Source organism: Herpailurus yagouaroundi, unplaced genomic scaffold (assembly GCF_014898765.1).
Source record: "Herpailurus yagouaroundi ecotype Mexico unplaced genomic scaffold, PumYag 203, whole genome shotgun sequence".
In the NCBI taxonomy this organism is placed as follows: domain Eukaryota; kingdom Metazoa; phylum Chordata; class Mammalia; order Carnivora; family Felidae; genus Herpailurus; species Herpailurus yagouaroundi.
In genome coordinates, this window is record NW_024412434.1 from 7,650,237 (window position 1) to 7,656,880 (window position 6,644).

Consider the following 6,644-nt stretch of genomic DNA (forward strand, 5'->3'; position numbering starts at 1 on the left):
CCCACCCCCACCCCCGGTCTTCTGTTAAGTTTCTCAGGATCCACAGAAGAGTGAAAACATATGACATCTGTCTTTCTCTGTATGACTTATTTCACTTAGCATAACACTCTCCAGTTCCATCCACGTTGCTACAAAAGGCCAGATTTCATTCTTTCTCATGGCCAAGTAGTATTCCATTGTGTATATAAACCACAATTTCTTTATCCATTCATCAGTTGATGGACATTTAGGCTCTTTCCATAATTTGGCTATTGTTGAAAGAGCTGCTATAAACATTGGGGTACAGGTGCCCCTATGTACCAGCACTCCGGTATCCCTTGGGTAAACTCCTAGCAGTGCTATTGCTGGGTCATAGGGTAGACCTAGTTTTAATTTTTTGAGGAACCTCCACACTGTTTTCCAGAGCAGCTGCACCAGTTTGCATTCCCACCAACAGTGCAAGAGGGTTCCCGTTTCTCCACATCCTCTCCAGCATCTATAGTCTCCTGATTTGTTCATTTTTAGAGGCCAGCCTCCTGGGGTACTCAGAAAGGCAGAAAAAGACAGAAAATGGCTCTCAAAAGAGAGAAGCAAATGAAAAATGACCATCATATCCCCTAGACAACTTCCCCATGTACATCGTTGTCCAAAATAGAATCCCATGCCCATCTTTACACCAGTCGCTGTGGAGGATATTGATTTAGAGCCTCAGACTAATCAGGATTTACCTTTAATTCACATTTAACTTTAACTCACACTGGAGAGGGGTAGACTCCAAAACAAATCTAGAGTTTTGTCAGCAAGGAAGGAAGGAATAATATCAGCCACAATAAATACTTCTTTTAAAAAAATACTGTTTAATGAATTTTTTAACTGTTCCAACCTGACTTTAAGAAGTTTTTTTTTTTTTTGGAAAACGTGTTGGTCTGGGGTGCCTGGGTGGCTCAGTCAGTTAAGCAACTGATTCTTTGTTTCAGCTCAGGTCATGATCTCACGGTTCATGGATTCAAGACCCGCATTAGGCTCTGCACTCACAGCACACAGCCTGCTTGGGATTCTGTCTCTCTGCCTCTCCCCTGCTCGCTCTCTCTCTCTCTCTCTCTCAAAAAAAATAAATAAACATTTAAAAAAGAAAGAAAAAAATGTATTGGTCTGTGAAATGTAAAAGTTTTGGAACAACTTTTATATACTTATAAAAACAAAAAACTATACAGTCCCATTAGGATTTGAGGATTGAAATTTAAAAGAGGTCCGGGGCCTAAAGGCTGCAAAATACATATCCACTTGGTAATCTGAAATGGAAAGGAGACAGATCACCAATCAAAAGAGTCCTCTACGGAATGTTCCCCGGTATTTTGTCTACTAGGATTTTACGTGTTTCACAGAGTGGTGATTCTTGGGAAGACCAAAACATTTCCTTTCTTGCTCTGAAATAGGTCACAACACACAAATGCAATTAACCCTTGTGCAGGGCAACAGTTATGATACTACACAAAAAGGCAAAGAGAACAGTCTAGCACTTAAGCTAAAAGGCACTCCGAGTGTGACTTCGTTCTTTCCCGAAAGAACAAACCAGGAAAGGAAACATGTGTCTTAGAGTAATACAGAAGCCGGCTTTGGAACCATCATCACCTAACTGTCTCGTGAATAACTGATCATCTCATCTGATTGCAGTCGACAGAACACTTAAAACTTTGGCCTTCCATTCTCGAGATGCAGATGTTATGGCTGTCAGTAAATACCGGGATCTAGAATTTTCTCATTACTGTTAAAGTTGGAGCTGACTTTCAGACAGTACTGGTGTGAAGGACGAGAGAATGTTACATGGAATTAAAGCCAAGAATTAAATTTTAGAAATAAACATTTATTGAATTTGGACAGGGTCTTAGTCCATTCACGCTGTTATAACAAAAATACTATAGACTGGGTGGCTTATAAGGTGGTGGCATAAGGGTGCTGATCCCATTCATAAAGGCTCTGCCTTCATGCCCTAATCATCCCCCCAATTCCCGCCCCCCCCCGGAAGACCATCACACTGGGGATTCGAGTTCACCATGAACTTTGGGCAGACACAAATATTCAGTATACAGCAGACGATAGCAAGAGCTAGGAACTAGGAACAAAAAGGCAACGAAGGACGCCAGAGGTCTGGCTCAGTGGAAGATGAATGAACAAGTACCTACGAACACTTGGTATAAGTGAAAGCTTCAGAAGCTTCCTTACGCGTGTTCTCCTAGATGTGTTCTAACGACAGAGGACACAGAGGCTAACGCTTCAGAACAGGGGAAGTATAGCATAGTTATTTGTTAGCCTAAATAGAGCCCTCAGTTCTGACGGCACACAACTATACAATCCTCAGAAACAAGACAAATTGTGCCCTTCGTCTACAAATAAAAGATGGTGCTTTCCAAGCACAGTCTCACATATATACACACACCTGTGATATAACGAAGTCAGGGTAGTTCAGCTGTAGTTATATAAAACAAGAAATGGGTGATTTTTGCCAGCTGCTTCTCTCAAGTACAGGCATTATGTTTGTATCATTACACTTGTACAAACAAGCTGAAGAATAAGGAAGCGTTAGGATAATGACTAAAGAAAAAGAAATAATTTGGAGACCGTTAGAATCGACCTTTAGGAGAAAATGCGTCCTCAGAAGGAATCCGAAGATTGAAAGAGATATCGATAAACCAAGGAGGGTTGGAAAACAGTCTAGAAACATTCATTCTCAGAGGAGAAGGCAGGGGCCGTTGAGGATGTTGGTTTGGCTGGAATGTAAGATCCGAGAAAACGCATTCATACAGAAAAAGGGAGGACACTGATATGTAAAGATGCAAAAAGTCTCAAAGTCCATGTGCTATCGTCTGAATGTTTATGCCCCTCAATTCCAAATTCGTATGTTGAAACCCTAACATCCACTGTGATGGTACTAGGAGGTGGGACTTTGGGGAAGTACCTGGGTCATGAGAGTGGAGGCCTCGTCAATGAGATTGGTGCCCAAATGAAAGATCCCAGGTTGCTCCCTAGCCCCTCTGCCGTGTAAGGCCACAATAAGAAGTCTGTGGCCCAGAAGAGAACCCTCACCCAACTATGCTGGCACCCTGATCTTGGACTTCCAGCCTTCGGAACTGTGAGCGATCAATCTCTATCGTTTACAAGCTCCCCGGTCTGTGGTATTTTATTATAGCAGCCCAAAGGGACTAAGACACCACGGCTCAAAGCTGTAAAGGAAAAAGAAATTGCATGATGGGAAGACCACAAAAGGACCTGAGGTCAATGATTATGTTTTTGTATAAAAGTTATTGGGGAAAACTGATTTCACCTGGTAAGTATCTGAAATGAAGAGACACAAATCAGAGCTGCCCACCTCTACTCTTATCTCAAGCCACATGGCTTCTTCTGGAAGCCTGACAGATTGACTCTTGTCAAGGATCTCAGACATAGAAGACTAGCAGGCACATTTTAATGCTATTGCCTGAATCTGCTAAATGTTTAAGATCACGGTGCCACAACAGTACTCGAAAATCAGAAAGGCAAGAGAGGCTGAAATGGAAGGCAAGGGGCTCATCCACTACTGTCTTTAACTTGGGGTGACTCTCACGCCTCACGAGGAAGGGGCTCAGCTGCACAAGGTGTTTAATCTAAACGTGAGACCAGTTTGGCTTTGTTGCCCCTGAATTTTGCCACTTCAGAGATATAACAAGGAAATCCCATAACAAGCAAGAAAAGTTTATGTGCAATTCACAGAACACTAACCCAATTCTGGGTAGAAGAGGTGGGGTGGATGCTTACATTTAAAACAAATATTTTTGCATCTGTAATTAACTTAGATTTACCTTCAATTTAGTTTTCCTGTTCAACTTCCAGAATATTTTAACTGTAAAAGCCCCTGAACTGAAAAAAGAAAAAAAAAACTATAATAAGAAAATCTGGTACTACTTTGTGAATCAACTTTTTAAATGGGCATAAATATTTCCATGTGTTAGCTTGCCCCCGTTAGCCACTTACTGAATCTTACTGCTTTTATCTGTGGCTAAACTGACTACAACCAGCTGACTGGAGCATTGTGTCAGTGAGTCTCAAGGAAAGCAGACAGTGAGGTTGTCTCCGAAGGGCAAGAAGTTTGGAGGAGGGGAGAGTGATGTGTGTGAAAAGAAGAGAGGAGCGAAGAATGCAGATGGCCAGGGGTTCAGACCATGCTTCAGATCTGACACCTGTAAAAGGGGAGGGGGGGGGGAGGCAACAAGATAGAGCAGAGAGAGCCTCAGATCACGGGCCTGACAAAGATTTGGCCAACCTGATTGGGAGCTCTGGAGCAAAGATTACCTATTTTAGGAGTCCCATGTTGGACAGCTATGACCACAGTGCCCGGTCAGGGGCTGGGATCTGCCCAGGGAGTGCGTAGTGTTGGTTCAGAAGCTGAGGCAGATCCTAAAGATGTTGGAGCTGGGGGGGGCTGGGGGGGGTCTCATTGACTGCATTCCTGCTGCCCAGGGTGTTCTTTCTTGAATGTAGACCCGAACAGCACACTCCAGCGCCGGCTACAGTCCACCCCTGTGCCTCGTAAGTTTTGAGCATGTTTTTGGAACAGATCCATATGTGTTTTTGGAGCAGCTCCGCCAAAAATCCCATGAGGCTCTCTTTCTGGGGGAAAACATAAGAGGGGGAGTTAGGGGGATAAACTGCAGCCCCTGTTCCTGCAGTTGGCCTCAGGACTGCCCCTAGCGCCCCTCTTTTCTCCCTTTCATCACCCATTTGAATTCCCCCTCACCCTCAGCTATTACCTCCACCGATGTTGGTGGCTTTGCCGGTGGTACAACCCAAACTCTCGTTTCCTGAGGGGTGCTTGGTGACCACAGGCTTCTCAGGCTGGGATTATGGCACTTGTCCCTTCAGATGGACAAAGAGGAACCCGAGTCATTCACCTGAGTTCTACACGTAATTCCTGTGCCTCCACTGGGCACCAGCAGCCCTACGTCTTTCTTCTGATCGGACTCCATTATCCCTACCAAGATGGTGACTCTTTTTCTTGTCCGGGCAGAAGCCATAACTTGTAGCTTAAAAGCCATAACTTGTAGCTCATAACTTGTAGTTCAAAACCTTGCTAGGTTCCCCTAGCAAGGAACCTATAACCCTGAGGGGTCCAGATTTCTGGGGATAAGAAACACAAAGTATCCCCCTGGGTCATTGTCAATGATAACAAGTAGGGTCACTTCTGCTACCCCCCTTTGGTTCTGGATCCCGTGTATTCTGGGGACACAATGCCAGAAAGAGGCCTCTAAATCAGTAGGTCTCGACCTTGTCTGTAAGGAATGCATGCCACTCTCCCAGAGCAATGGCCTCCAAGCTGGGGCCCCAGTGAGCAGCTTCTGGACAGTGTGGCATATCATAAAACCATTGGATCCCTCACCATGGACCCATTCTTGCACCTCCTTTGCTGTGAAGGTGTTCCCAGATAGATGTTATGTTGTGTGGGATTCCGTGCTTATAGACCAGCCTTCTCATAAGCCACCGGACACCGGTGCTGGCTGAAATTTTATGAACAAGGGGAGCAACCGCATACGTGAAATATGTATCTATTCTTATGATAACAAATCATTAACCCTTCTAAGAAAGAAGGAGGCTAATGGAGTCTGTTTGCCACCAAAGCTGGTTGGTCTTCTCAAGTAATTGTGCCATACTAGGGGCTCAGCAACAGTCTCTGTTGCTGGAAGAGACAGCAATAGCTAGCTCAGTCTTGGTAAGTGGGAATCCATGATGGTGGGCCTATGTGCATCTTCCATCTCTGCCACCGTGGCCATTTCATCCATGTGCCCATCATGCCGGTTCTAGTGTGGCTGATTACAAAGGCAGGCTAATGTCCATTGGCCACATCATTTGGTCTACCAGGTTCCGTGTCTCTTTCATGGTGCATGCTTTCTAGTGGCCATTAACATGTGGTACCAAACTGCAGACTTTATGCTTACTCCCCTATGTCTGCCTGTATGCCTTTAGCTCCAGACTTCTTTGCCTCTGATTTCCCAGTCTTTGTCTTTCTAGACCTTTGCTCATGAGTTTCACCTTGGAACACTTCTTCCACACACAGTAGCCAATCCATCTAAAAAGTAAGCTTGAATTTCTTCCTCTTCCTTCAGTTGGTCTTATAGGCCCTGTGTTAGTCAGAGCTCTCCGGAAAAAAAGCAGAACCAGTATGAATATATAGAGAGAACACATATAGAGAGTTTGTTTATATATACGTGTGTGTGTGTGTGTGTGTGTGTGTGTGTGGAGGGGGCGGTGGAGAGCGCGTGTGTCTGACCACTGAATAGTTAAAAACTTTCCTAACATGGCAGGCCCTTGACTCTTCAAACATTTATCTCCCAACCTTTGGAACACATGTTTCTAGCTACCTGCTGTTTATTTCGCCTAGTCAGCTTGCTAGTTTTGATGTCATGGGTTAATATGTCGTTATCAAGGATAACTACGTGGCCCCAGTCTCAGACAACATTACGACAAGGAATGTGGTACAGTTAACATAGACTGAGGGCAAAATAGTCACTGTGTATTGTTAGCTGTTCCGTATGATTATTACCTCTTTCTGATCCTCTTTTTGATTGGGATAGAAAAGATGGCATTTGCCAAATCAATGGCTGCACATGAGGTCTCTGAGGCCACATTAGTCTGCT